The sequence below is a fragment of the Stenella coeruleoalba genome (genome assembly GCF_951394435.1).
Source record: "Stenella coeruleoalba genome assembly, contig: scaffold_81, whole genome shotgun sequence".
Taxonomy (NCBI): Eukaryota; Metazoa; Chordata; class Mammalia; order Artiodactyla; family Delphinidae; genus Stenella; species Stenella coeruleoalba.
Window position 1 is genome coordinate 31,349 of NW_027646374.1, and position 14,525 is coordinate 45,873.

At 43.6% G+C, this 14,525-nt stretch overlaps 1 long non-coding RNA gene across 1 annotated transcript; it reads left to right on the forward strand.

The window, feature by feature from the left end:
• The first annotated feature begins 2,165 nt into the window (after window positions 1-2,165).
• Window positions 2,166-12,886, forward strand: LOC307181146. Its single transcript, XR_013826018.1, has 3 exons — window positions 2,166-2,247; window positions 6,491-6,572; window positions 12,802-12,886. It is a non-coding gene; the product is annotated as an uncharacterized lncRNA (long non-coding RNA).
• Window positions 12,887-14,525: the final 1,639 nt, after the last annotated feature.

Here is a 14,525-nt window from a genome sequence, read left to right on the forward strand (position 1 = left end):
CAATTCCAGTCTACCTCCTGAAATCGGTTTCCTGCAATTCTGCCCCGCTTTCAAGTCCTCTTGGCAGCCTTACTTCAGTCTATTTTTGGACGATAGCTGTCATTTATAACTCTGCAGGTTTGTGAATTACAGTGCCCCTGAGCTCCTTTCTTCAACTCGCTTTCTTGTGACCTGGCCGCAACACCGCAGGATGGCTTCAGGCCCTAATCTGGTTCCGGCACGGCACGCTGAGCCTTTGGTTAATTCCTCTTCCTGGTGGGAAATGAGAGTTAAATTTGCCCGTCCAGACACCTCCAGCTAGTCTCTCATTGGTTCTCGCTATTCCTGTTCATCTTCCGCAGAAATTGCAAACTGGGCCAAACAGGAGTTTAAAGGGACTGACTCTCCAAGTCGGGAGAGTGTTAGTAAAGCGTCTGGAATGTTGCACCCGAGTACCAGGGGAGGAAAACTGAGACATATTTGAACACGTCTCCCGTTCACATGGTTGATCATACTTGGGTTCCACATGCATGTTTTAGCTGAAGGAAGAATACCTTAAACCTGGAGAGTTAAGACCCGTGAAATGGGTACCATGCAATATGACTTCAAAGGGTCTTCATTTGCTCACCGAACCTCTCCAATCCTATCACTGCTGCGTTTATGCCCCTGTACACATGCTTGATTCTCTTTTGGAGACATAGCAATCCATAGGTTTTAAGATACTTACTAGTCAGGCACATTCTTAGGCGTTTAATATGCGGTGTTGAGTCCATTTCGTTGAGCAAGGAGTAGCTCTTGTCTATTCCATATTTGACTTAAGGAACTTTATCTGTGCTCATTTCAATCTCTGGTTTTATGCAGCACCCCAACTCACCTTTACCCTTAAGCAAGCATAGTTGGTTTTCTAAATTTGAGACCCTGTTCTCTTCTGTAATTCAGTTCCTGTGTAGCCAAGTTTACATTCCGTGTATTACTGATATCTTATGATGTTTCTTTTTCTGTGTGACTTACTTCAGTTAGAATCGTCATACCTGAATCCACTCATTGTGATGCTAAGGGCCTGATGACACAGATTTCATTGCTGAGTGATATTGCTTTGTAAGTAAATACCACAACTTCTTTATCCATTTTTCACTTTCTGTGATGTTGAACTTGTACTGTAAACGAGGTTCTTGTAAACAGAGCCGTTCCAAACTTTGGGGTGGCTGTGTCTTTTTGATTTTAATTTCCCTAAGCTATAGGACCATAAGTGGAAGTGCCCTAGGTTCTGTTGCTTTGTCTTTTAGATGTTTCAGGAAACACCATACACTTCTCCCGAGTGGTTTTTGGCAATTTACATCCCGCCCATCAGCATAACAAGGCTCCCAGTTCTCCATGGCCTGTCCTGCCTTTCTGGATTTTACACTTTTTTCAGATGGCCCTTTTGACCGGGGGGAAGTGAGACTTCATTGTAGTGCAGATTTCCTTTGCAAGCTTGCTTGGTTGGCCAAAAAGGGCGTATGCGTTTTTTATTCCTGTTCATCTTCCGCAGAAATTGCAAACTGGGCCAAACCGGAGGTTAAAGGCGCTGACTCTCCAAGTGGGGAGAGTGTTAGTAAAGCGTCTGGAATGTTGCACCCGAGTACCAGGGGAGGAAAACTGAGACATATTTGAACACGTCTCCCGTTCACATGGTTGATCATACTTGGGTTCCACATGCATGTTTTAGCTGAAGGAAGAATACCTTAAACCTGGACAGTTGAGACCCGTGGAATGGGTACCATGCAATATGACTTCAAAGGGTCTTCATTTGCTCACCGAACCTCTCCAATCCTATCACTGCTGCGTTTATGCCCCTGTACACATGCTTGATTCTCTTTCGGAGACATAGCAATCCATAGGTTTTAAGATACTTACTAGTCAGGTACATTCTTAGGCGTTTAATATGCGGTGTTGAGCCCATTTCGTTGAGCAAGGAGTAGCTCTTGTCTATTCCATATTTGACTTAAGGAACTTTATCTGTGCTCATTTCAATCTCTGGTTTTATGCAGCACCCCAACTCACCTTTACCCTTAAGCAAGCATAAGTTGGTTTTCTAAATTTGAGACCCTGTTCTGTTCTGTAATTCAGTTCCTGTGTAGCCAAGTTTACATTCCGTGTATTACTGATATCTTATGATGTTTCTTTTTCTGTGTGACTTATTTCAGTTAGAATCATCATACCTGAATCCACTCATTGTGCTGCTAAGGGCCTGATGACACATATTTCATTGCTGAGTGATATTGCTTTGTAAGTAAATACCACAACTTCTTTCCATTTTTCACTTTCTGCGATGTTGAACTTGTACTGTAAACGAGGTTCTTGTAAACAGAGCCGTTCCAAACTTTGGGGTGGCTGTGTCTTTTTGATTTTAATTTCCCTAAGCTATAGGACCATAAGTGGAAGTGCCCTAGGTTCTGTTGCTTTGTTTTTTAGATGTTTCAGGAAACACCATACACTTCTCCCGAGTGTCTGTTGGCAATTTACATCCCGCCCATCAGCATAACAAGGCTCCCAGTTTTCCATGGCCTGTCCTGCCTTTCTGGATTTTACACTTTTTTCAGATGGCCCTTTTGACCGGGGGGAAGTGAGACTTCATTGTAGTGCAGATTTCCTTTGCAAGCTTGCTTGGTTGGCCAAAAAGGGCGTATGCGTTTTTTCCTGAATATATTCAGGAAAAAACGCATACGCCCTTTTTGGCCAAGTGCATCATTGTGGACGTTCTGCCTCTTTTCCTATGCTTTCAATGCAATTCCAGTCTACCTCCTGAAATCGGTTTCCTGCAATTCTGCCCCGCTTTCAAGTCCTGTTGGCAGCCTTACTTCAGTCTATTTTTGGACGATAGCTGTCATTTATAACTCTGCAGGTTTGTGAATTACAGTGCCCCTGAGCTCCTTTCTTCAACTCGCTTTCTTTTGAGCTGGCCGCAACACCGCAGGATGACTTCAGGCCCTAATCTGGTTCCGGTACGGCACGCTGAGCCTTTGGTTATTTCCTCTTCCTGGTGGGAAATGAGAGTTAAATTTGCCCGTCCAGACACCTCCAGCTAGCCTCTCATTGGTTCTCGCTATTCCTGTTCATCTTCCGCAGAAATTGCAAACTGTGCCAAACAGGAGGTTAAAGGCGCTGACTCTCCAAGAGGGGAGAGTGTTAGTAAAGCGTCTGGAGTGTTGCACCCGAGTACCAAGGGAGGAAAACTGAGACATATTTGAACACGTCTCCCGATCACATGGTTGATCATACTCTGGGTTCCACATGCATGTTTTAGCTGAAGGAAGAATACCTAAAACCTGGGTAATTGAAAACCGTGGAATGGGTACCATGCAATATGACTTCAAAGGGTCTTCATTTGCTCACCGAACCTCTCCAATCCTATCACTGCTGCGTTTATGCCCCTGTACACATGCTTGATTCTCTTTCGGAGACATAGCAATCCATAGGTTTTAAGATACTTACTAGTCAGGCACATTCTTAGGCGTTTAATATGCGGTGTTGAGTCCATTTCGTTGAGCAAGGAGTAGCTCTTGTCTATTCCATATTTGACTTAAGGAACTTTATCTGTGCTCATTTCAATCTCTGGTTTTATGCAGCACCCCAACTCACCTTTACCCTTAAGCAAGCATAGTTGGTTTTCTACATTTGAGACCCTGTTCTGTTCTGTAATTCAGTTCCTGTGTAGCCAAGTTTACATTCCGTGTATTACTGATATCTTATGATGTTTCTTTTTCTGTGTGACTTACTTCAGTTAGAATCATCATACCTGAATCCACTCATTGTGCTGCTAAGGGCCTGATGACACAGATTTTATTGCTGAGTGATATTGCTTTGTAAGTAAATACCACAACTTCTTTATCCATTTTTCACTTTCTGCGATGTTGAACTTGTACTGTAAACGAGATTCTTGTAAACAGAGCCGTTCCAAACTTTGGGGTGGCTGTGTCTTTTTGATTTTAATTTCCCTAAGCTATAGGACGATAAGTGGCAGTGCCCTAGGTTCTGTTGCTTTGTTTTTTAGATGTTTCAGGAAACACCATACACTTCTCCCGAGTGGTTGTTGGCAATTTACATCCCGCCCATCAGCATAACAAGGCTCCCAGTTCTCCATGGCCTGTCCTGCCTTTCTGGATTTTACACTTTTTTCAGATGGCCCTTTTGACCGGGGGGAAGTGAGACTTCATTGTAGTGCAGATTTCCTTTGCAAGCTTGCTTGGTTGGCCAAAAAGGGCGTATGCGTTTTTTCCTGAATATATTCAGGAAAAAACGCATACGCCCTTTTTGGCCAAGTGCATCATTGTGGATGTTCTGCCTCTTTTCCTATGCTTCCAATGCAATTCCAGTCTACCTCCTGAAATCGGTTTCCTGCAATTCTGCCCCGCTTTCAAGTCCTCTTGGCAGCCTTACTTCAGTCTATTTTTGGACGATAGCTGTCATTTATAACTCTGCAGGTTTGTGAATTACAGTGCCCCTGAGCTCCTTTCTTCAACTCGCTTTCTTGTGACCTGGCCGCAACACCGCAGGATGGCTTCAGGCCCTAATCTGGTTCCGGCACGGCACGCTGAGCCTTTGGTTAATTCCTCTTCCTGGTGGGAAATGAGAGTTAAATTTGCCCGTCCAGACACCTCCAGCTAGTCTCTCATTGGTTCTCGCTATTCCTGTTCATCTTCCGCAGAAATTGCAAACTGGGCCAAACAGGAGTTTAAAGGGACTGACTCTCCAAGTCGGGAGAGTGTTAGTAAAGCGTCTGGAATGTTGCACCCGAGTACCAGGGGAGGAAAACTGAGACATATTTGAACACGTCTCCCGTTCACATGGTTGATCATACTTGGGTTCCACATGCATGTTTTAGCTGAAGGAAGAATACCTTAAACCTGGAGAGTTAAGACCCGTGAAATGGGTACCATGCAATATGACTTCAAAGGGTCTTCATTTGCTCACCGAACCTCTCCAATCCTATCACTGCTGCGTTTATGCCCCTGTACACATGCTTGATTCTCTTTTGGAGACATAGCAATCCATAGGTTTTAAGATACTTACTAGTCAGGCACATTCTTAGGCGTTTAATATGCGGTGTTGAGTCCATTTCGTTGAGCAAGGAGTAGCTCTTGTCTATTCCATATTTGACTTAAGGAACTTTATCTGTGCTCATTTCAATCTCTGGTTTTATGCAGCACCCCAACTCACCTTTACCCTTAAGCAAGCATAGTTGGTTTTCTAAATTTGAGACCCTGTTCTCTTCTGTAATTCAGTTCCTGTGTAGCCAAGTTTACATTCCGTGTATTACTGATATCTTATGATGTTTCTTTTTCTGTGTGACTTACTTCAGTTAGAATCGTCATACCTGAATCCACTCATTGTGATGCTAAGGGCCTGATGACACAGATTTCATTGCTGAGTGATATTGCTTTGTAAGTAAATACCACAACTTCTTTATCCATTTTTCACTTTCTGTGATGTTGAACTTGTACTGTAAACGAGGTTCTTGTAAACAGAGCCGTTCCAAACTTTGGGGTGGCTGTGTCTTTTTGATTTTAATTTCCCTAAGCTATAGGACCATAAGTGGAAGTGCCCTAGGTTCTGTTGCTTTGTCTTTTAGATGTTTCAGGAAACACCATACACTTCTCCCGAGTGGTTTTTGGCAATTTACATCCCGCCCATCAGCATAACAAGGCTCCCAGTTCTCCATGGCCTGTCCTGCCTTTCTGGATTTTACACTTTTTTCAGATGGCCCTTTTGACCGGGGGGAAGTGAGACTTCATTGTAGTGCAGATTTCCTTTGCAAGCTTGCTTGGTTGGCCAAAAAGGGCGTATGCGTTTTTTATTCCTGTTCATCTTCCGCAGAAATTGCAAACTGGGCCAAACCGGAGGTTAAAGGCGCTGACTCTCCAAGTGGGGAGAGTGTTAGTAAAGCGTCTGGAATGTTGCACCCGAGTACCAGGGGAGGAAAACTGAGACATATTTGAACACGTCTCCCGTTCACATGGTTGATCATACTTGGGTTCCACATGCATGTTTTAGCTGAAGGAAGAATACCTTAAACCTGGACAGTTGAGACCCGTGGAATGGGTACCATGCAATATGACTTCAAAGGGTCTTCATTTGCTCACCGAACCTCTCCAATCCTATCACTGCTGCGTTTATGCCCCTGTACACATGCTTGATTCTCTTTCGGAGACATAGCAATCCATAGGTTTTAAGATACTTACTAGTCAGGTACATTCTTAGGCGTTTAATATGCGGTGTTGAGCCCATTTCGTTGAGCAAGGAGTAGCTCTTGTCTATTCCATATTTGACTTAAGGAACTTTATCTGTGCTCATTTCAATCTCTGGTTTTATGCAGCACCCCAACTCACCTTTACCCTTAAGCAAGCATAAGTTGGTTTTCTAAATTTGAGACCCTGTTCTGTTCTGTAATTCAGTTCCTGTGTAGCCAAGTTTACATTCCGTGTATTACTGATATCTTATGATGTTTCTTTTTCTGTGTGACTTATTTCAGTTAGAATCATCATACCTGAATCCACTCATTGTGCTGCTAAGGGCCTGATGACACATATTTCATTGCTGAGTGATATTGCTTTGTAAGTAAATACCACAACTTCTTTCCATTTTTCACTTTCTGCGATGTTGAACTTGTACTGTAAACGAGGTTCTTGTAAACAGAGCCGTTCCAAACTTTGGGGTGGCTGTGTCTTTTTGATTTTAATTTCCCTAAGCTATAGGACCATAAGTGGAAGTGCCCTAGGTTCTGTTGCTTTGTTTTTTAGATGTTTCAGGAAACACCATACACTTCTCCCGAGTGTCTGTTGGCAATTTACATCCCGCCCATCAGCATAACAAGGCTCCCAGTTTTCCATGGCCTGTCCTGCCTTTCTGGATTTTACACTTTTTTCAGATGGCCCTTTTGACCGGGGGGAAGTGAGACTTCATTGTAGTGCAGATTTCCTTTGCAAGCTTGCTTGGTTGGCCAAAAAGGGCGTATGCGTTTTTTCCTGAATATATTCAGGAAAAAACGCATACGCCCTTTTTGGCCAAGTGCATCATTGTGGACGTTCTGCCTCTTTTCCTATGCTTTCAATGCAATTCCAGTCTACCTCCTGAAATCGGTTTCCTGCAATTCTGCCCCGCTTTCAAGTCCTGTTGGCAGCCTTACTTCAGTCTATTTTTGGACGATAGCTGTCATTTATAACTCTGCAGGTTTGTGAATTACAGTGCCCCTGAGCTCCTTTCTTCAACTCGCTTTCTTTTGAGCTGGCCGCAACACCGCAGGATGACTTCAGGCCCTAATCTGGTTCCGGTACGGCACGCTGAGCCTTTGGTTATTTCCTCTTCCTGGTGGGAAATGAGAGTTAAATTTGCCCGTCCAGACACCTCCAGCTAGCCTCTCATTGGTTCTCGCTATTCCTGTTCATCTTCCGCAGAAATTGCAAACTGTGCCAAACAGGAGGTTAAAGGCGCTGACTCTCCAAGAGGGGAGAGTGTTAGTAAAGCGTCTGGAGTGTTGCACCCGAGTACCAAGGGAGGAAAACTGAGACATATTTGAACACGTCTCCCGATCACATGGTTGATCATACTCTGGGTTCCACATGCATGTTTTAGCTGAAGGAAGAATACCTAAAACCTGGGTAATTGAAAACCGTGGAATGGGTACCATGCAATATGACTTCAAAGGGTCTTCATTTGCTCACCGAACCTCTCCAATCCTATCACTGCTGCGTTTATGCCCCTGTACACATGCTTGATTCTCTTTCGGAGACATAGCAATCCATAGGTTTTAAGATACTTACTAGTCAGGCACATTCTTAGGCGTTTAATATGCGGTGTTGAGTCCATTTCGTTGAGCAAGGAGTAGCTCTTGTCTATTCCATATTTGACTTAAGGAACTTTATCTGTGCTCATTTCAATCTCTGGTTTTATGCAGCACCCCAACTCACCTTTACCCTTAAGCAAGCATAGTTGGTTTTCTACATTTGAGACCCTGTTCTGTTCTGTAATTCAGTTCCTGTGTAGCCAAGTTTACATTCCGTGTATTACTGATATCTTATGATGTTTCTTTTTCTGTGTGACTTACTTCAGTTAGAATCATCATACCTGAATCCACTCATTGTGCTGCTAAGGGCCTGATGACACAGATTTTATTGCTGAGTGATATTGCTTTGTAAGTAAATACCACAACTTCTTTATCCATTTTTCACTTTCTGCGATGTTGAACTTGTACTGTAAACGAGATTCTTGTAAACAGAGCCGTTCCAAACTTTGGGGTGGCTGTGTCTTTTTGATTTTAATTTCCCTAAGCTATAGGACGATAAGTGGCAGTGCCCTAGGTTCTGTTGCTTTGTTTTTTAGATGTTTCAGGAAACACCATACACTTCTCCCGAGTGGTTGTTGGCAATTTACATCCCGCCCATCAGCATAACAAGGCTCCCAGTTCTCCATGGCCTTTCCTGCCTTTTTGGATTTTACACTTTTTCAGATGGCCCTTTTGACCGGGGGGAAGTGAGACTTCATTGTAGTGCAGATTTCCTTTGCAAGCTTGCTTGGTTGGCCAAAAAGGGCGTATGCGTTTTTTCCTGAATATATTCAGGAAAAAACGCATACGCCCTTTTTGGCCAAGTGCATCATTGTGGACGTTCTGCCTCTTTTCCTATGCTTTCAATGCAATTCCAGTCTACCTCCTGAAATCGGTTTCCTGCAATTCTGCCCCGCATTCAAGTCCTCTTGGCAGCCTTACTTCAGTCTATTTTTGGACGATAGCTGTCATTTATAACTCTGCAGGTTTGTGAATTACAGTGCCCCTGAGCTCCTTTCTTCAACTCGCTTTCTTTTGAGCTGGCCGCAACACCGCAGGATGGCTTCAGGCCCTAATCTGGTTCCGGCACGGCACGCTGAGCCTTTGGTTAATTCCTCTTCCTGGTGGGAAATGAGAGTTAAATTTGCCCGTCCAGACACCTCCAGCTAGTCTCTCATTGGTTCTCGCTATTCCTGTTCATCTTCCGCAGAAATTGCAAACTGGGCCAAACAGGAGTTTAAAGGGACTGACTCTCCAAGTCGGAAGAGTGTTAGTAAAGCGTCTGGAATGTTGCACCCGAGTACCAGGGGAGGAAAACTGAGACATATTTGAACACGTCTCCCGTTCACATGGTTGATCATACTTGGGTTCCACATGCATGTTTTAGCTGAAGGAAGAATACCTTAAACCTGGAGAGTTAAGACCCGTGTAATGGGTACCATGCAATATGATTTCAAAGGGTCTTCATTTGCTCACCGAACCTCTCCAATCCTATCACTGCTGCGTTTATGCCCCTGTACACATGCTTGATTCTCTTTCGGAGACATAGCAATCCATAGGTTTTAAGATACTTACTAGTCAGGTACATTCTTAGGCGTTTAATATGCGGTGTTGAGTCCATTTCGTTGAGCAAGGAGTAGCTCTTGTCTATTCCATATTTGACTTAAGGAACTTTATCTGTGCTCATTTCAATCTCTGGTTTTATGCAGCACCCCAACTCACCTTTACCCTTAAGCAAGCATAAGTTGGTTTTCTAAATTTGAGACCCTGTTCTGTTCTGTAATTCAGTTCCTGTGTAGCCAAGTTTACATTCCGTGTATTACTGATATCTTATGATGTTTCTTTTTCTGTGTGACTTATTTCAGTTAGAATCATCATACCTGAATCCACTCATTGTGATGCTAAGGGCCTGATGACATAGATTTCATTGCTGAGTGATATTGCTTTGTAAGTACATACAACAACTTCTTTATCCATTTTTCACTTTCTGCGATGTTGAACTTGTACTGTAAACGAGGTTCTTGTAAACAGAGGCGTCCCAAACTTTGGGGTGGCTGTGTCTTTTTGATTTTAATTTCCCTAAGCTATAGGACCATAAGTGGCAGTGCCCTAGGCTCTGTTGCTTTGTTTTTTAGATGTTTCAGGAAACACCATACACTTCTCCCGAGTGTCTGTTGGCAATTTACATCCCGCCCATCAGCATAACAAGGCTCCCAGTTCTCCATGGCCTGTCCTGCCTTCCTGGATTTTACACTTTTTTCAGATGGCCCTTTTGACCGGGGGGAAGTGAGACTTCATTGTAGTGCAGATTTCCTTTGCAAGCTTGCTTGGTTGGCCAAAAAGGGCGTATGCGTTTTTTCCTGAATATATTCAGGAAAAAACGCATACACCCTTTTTGGCCAAGTGCATCATTGTGGACGTTCTGCCTCTTTTCCTATGCTTTCAATGCAATTCCAGTCTACCTCCTGAAATCGGTTTCCTGCAATTCTGCCCCGCTTTCAAGTCCTCTTGGCAGCCTTACTTCAGTCTATTTTTGGACGATAGCTGTCATTTATAACTCTGCAGGTTTGTGAATTACAGTGCCCCTGAGCTCCTTTCTTCAACTTGCTTTCTTTTGAGCTGGCCGCAACACCGCAGGATGGCTTCAGGCCCTAATCTGGTTCCGGTACGGCACGCTGAGCCTTTGGTTATTTCCTCTTCCTGGTGGGAAATGAGAGTTAAATTTGCCCGTCCAGACACCTCCAGCTAGCCTCTCATTGGTTCTCGCTATTCCTGTTCATCTTCCGCAGAAATTGCAAAGTGGGCCAAACAGGAGGTTAAAGGCGCTGACTCTCCAAGTGGGGAGAGTGTTAGTAAAGCGTCTGGAATGTTGCACCCGAGTACCAGGGGAGGAAAACTGAGACATATTTGAACACGTCTCCCGTTCACATGGTTGATCATACTTGGGTTCCACATGCATGTTTTAGCTGAAGGAAGAATACCTTAAACCTGGAGAGTTAAGACCCGTGAAATGGGTACCATGCAATATGACTTCAAAGGGTCTTCATTTGCTCACCGAACCTCTCCAAACCTATCACTGCTGCGTTTATGCCCCTGTACACATGCTTGATTCTCTTTTGGAGACATAGCAATCCATAGGTTTTACGATACTTACTAGTCAGGTACATTCTTAGGCGTTTAATATGCGGTGTTGAGTCCATTTCGTTGAGCAAGGAGTAGCTCTTGTGTATTCCATATTTGACTTAAGGAACTTTATCTGTGCTCATTTCAATCTCTGGTTTTATGCAGCACCCCAACTCACCTTTACCCTTAAGCAAGCATAAGTTGGTTTTCTAAATTTGAGACCCTGTTCTGTTCTGTAATTCAGTTCCTGTGTAGCCAAGTTTACATTCCGTGTATTACTGATATCTTATGATGTTTCTTTTTCTGTGTGACTTATTTCAGTTAGAATCATCATACCTGAATCCACTCATTGTGATGCTAAGGGCCTGATGACATAGATTTCATTGCTGAGTGATATTGCTTTGTAAGTAAATACAACAACTTCTTTATCCATTTTTCACTTTCTGCGATGTTGAACTTGTACTGTAAACGAGGTTCTTGTAAACAGAGGCGTCCCAAACTTTGGGGTGGCTGTGTCTTTTTGATTTTAATTTCCCTAAGCTATAGGACCATAAGTGGCAGTGCCCTAGGCTCTGTTGCTTTGTTTTTTAGATGTTTCAGGAAACACCATACACTTCTCCCGAGTGTCTGTTGGCAATTTACATCCCGTGCATCAGCATAACAAGGCTCCCAGTTCTCCATGGCCTGTCCTGCCTTTCTGGATTTTACACTTTTTTCAGATGGCCCTTTTGACCGGGGGGAAGTGAGACTTCATTGTAGTGCAGATTTCCTTTGCAAGCTTGCTTGGTTGGCCAAAAAGGGCGTATGCGTTTTTTCCTGAATATATTCAGGAAAAAACGCATACGCCCTTTTTGGCCAAGCGCATCATTGTGGACGTTCTGCCTCTTTTCCTATGCTTTCAATGCAATTCCAGTCTACCTCCTGAAATCGGTTTCCTGCAATTCTGCCCCGCTTTCAAGTCCTCTTGGCAGCCTTACTTCAGTCTATTTTTGGACGATAGCTGTCATTTATAACTCTGCAGGTTTGTGAATTACAGTGCCCCTGAGCTCCTTTCTTCAACTCGCTTTCTTGTGACCTGGCCGCAACACCGCAGGATGGCTTCAGGCCCTAATCTGGTTCCGGCACGGCACGCTGAGCCTTTGGTTATTTCCTCTTCCTGGTGGGAAATGAGAGTTAAATTTGCCCGTCCAAACACCTCCAGCTAGTCTCTCATTGGTTATCGCTATTCCTGTTCATCTTCCGCAGAAATTGCAAACTGGGCCAAACCGGAGGTTAAAGGCGCTGACTCTCTAAGTGGGGAGAGTGTTAGTAAAGCGTCTGGAATGTTGCACCCGAGTACCAGGGGAGGAAAACTGAGACATATTTGAACACGTCTCCCGTTCACATGGTTGATCATACTTGGGTTCCACATGCATGTTTTAGCTGAAGGAAGAATACCTTAAACCTGGAGAGTTAAGACCCGTGTAATGGGTACCATGCAATATGACTTCAAAGGGTCTTCATTTGCTCACCAAACCTCTCCAATCCTATCACTGCTGCGTTTATGCCCCTGTACACATGCTTGATTCTCTTTCGGAGACATAGCAATCCATAGGTTTAAAATACTTACTAGTCAGGTACATTTTAGGCGTTTAATATGCGGTGTTGAGTCCATTTCGTTGAGCAAGGAGTGGCTCTTGTCTATTTCATATTTGGCTTAAGGAACTTTATCTGTGCTCATTTCAATCTCTGGTTTTATGCAGCAACCCAACTCACCTTTCCCCTTAAGCAAGCATTAGTTGGTTTTCTAAATTTGAGAACCTGTTCTGTTTTGGAATTCAGTTCCTGTGTAGCCAAGTTTACATTCCGTGTATTAGTGATATCTTATGATGTTTCTTTTTCTGTGTGACTTATTTCAGTTAGAATCATCATACCCGAATCCACTCATTGTGCTGCTAAGGGCCTGATGACATAGATTTCATTGCTGAGTGATATTGCTTTGTAAGTAAATACCACAACTTCTTTATCCATTTTTCACTTTCTGCGATGTTGAACTTGTACTGTAAACGAGGTTCTTGTAAACAGAGGCGTTCCAAACTTTGGGGTGGCTGTGTCTTTTTGATTTTAATTTCCCTAAGCTATAGGACCATAAGTGGAAGTGCCCTAGGCTCTGTTGCTTTGTTTTTTAGATGTTTCAGGAAACACCATACACTTCTCCCCAGTGTCTGTTGGCAATTTACACCCCGCCCATCAGCATAACAAGGCTCCCAGTTCTCCATGGCCTGTCCTGCCTTTCTGGATTTTACACTTTTTTCAGATGGCCCTTTTGACCGGGGGGAAGTGAGACTTCATTGTAGTGCAGATTTCCTTTGCAAGCTTGCTTGGTTGGCCAAAAAGGGCGTATGCGTTTTTTCCTGAATATATTCAGGAAAAAACGCATACGCCCTTTTTGGCCAAGTGCATCATTGTGGACGTTCTGCCTCTTTTCCTATGCTTTCAATGCAATTCCAGTCTACCTCCTGAAATCGGTTTCCTGCAATTCTGCCCTGCTTTCAAGTCCTCTTGGCAGCCTTACTTCAGTCTATTTTTGGACGATAGCTGTCATTTATAACTCTGCAGGTTTGTGAATTACAGTGCCCCTGAGCTCCTTTCTTCAACTCGCTTTCTTGTGACCTGGCCGCAACACCGCAGGATGGCCTCAGGCCCTAATCTGGTTCCGGCCCGGCATGCTGAGCCTTTGGTTAATTCCTCTTCCTGGTGGGAAATGAGAGTTAAATTTGCCCGTCCAGACACCTCCAGCTAGCCTCTCATTGGTTCTCGCTATTCCTGTTCATCTTCCGCAGAAATTGCAAACTGGGCCAAACAGGAGGTTAAAGGGACTGACTCTCCAAGTGGGGAGAGTGTTAGTAAAGCGTCTGGAATGTTGCACCCGAGTACCAGGGGAGGAAAACTGAGACATATTTGAACACGTCTCCCGTTCACATGGTTGATCATACTTGGGTTCCACATGCATGTTTTAGCTGAAGGAAGAATACCTTAAACCTGGAGAGTTGAGACCCGTGGAATGGGTACCATGCAATATGACTTCAAAGGGTCTTCATTTGCTCACCGAACCTCTCCAATCCTATCACTGCTGCGTTTATGACCCTGTACACATGCTTGATTCTCTTTCGGAGACATAGCAATCCATAGGTTTTAAGATACTTACTAGTCAGGTACATTCTTAGGTGTTTGTTTAATATGCGGTGTTGAGTCCATTTCGTTGAGCAAGGAGTAGCTCTTGTCTATTCCATATTTGGCTTAAGGAACTTTATCTGTGCTCATTTCAATCTCTGGTTTTATGCAGCACCCCAACTCACCTTTACCCTTAAGCAAGCATAAGTTGTTTTTCTAAATTTGTGACCCAGTTCTGTTCTGTAATTCAGTTCCTGTGTAGCCAAGTTTCCATTCCGTGTATTACTGATATCTTATGATGTTTCTTTTTCTGTGTGACTTATTTCAGTTAGAATCATCATACCTGAATCCACTCATTGTGCTGCTAAGGGCCTGATGACACAGATTTCATTGCTGAGTGATATTGCTTTGTAAGTGAATACCACAACTTCTTTATCCATTTTTCACTTTCTGCGATGTTGAACTTGTA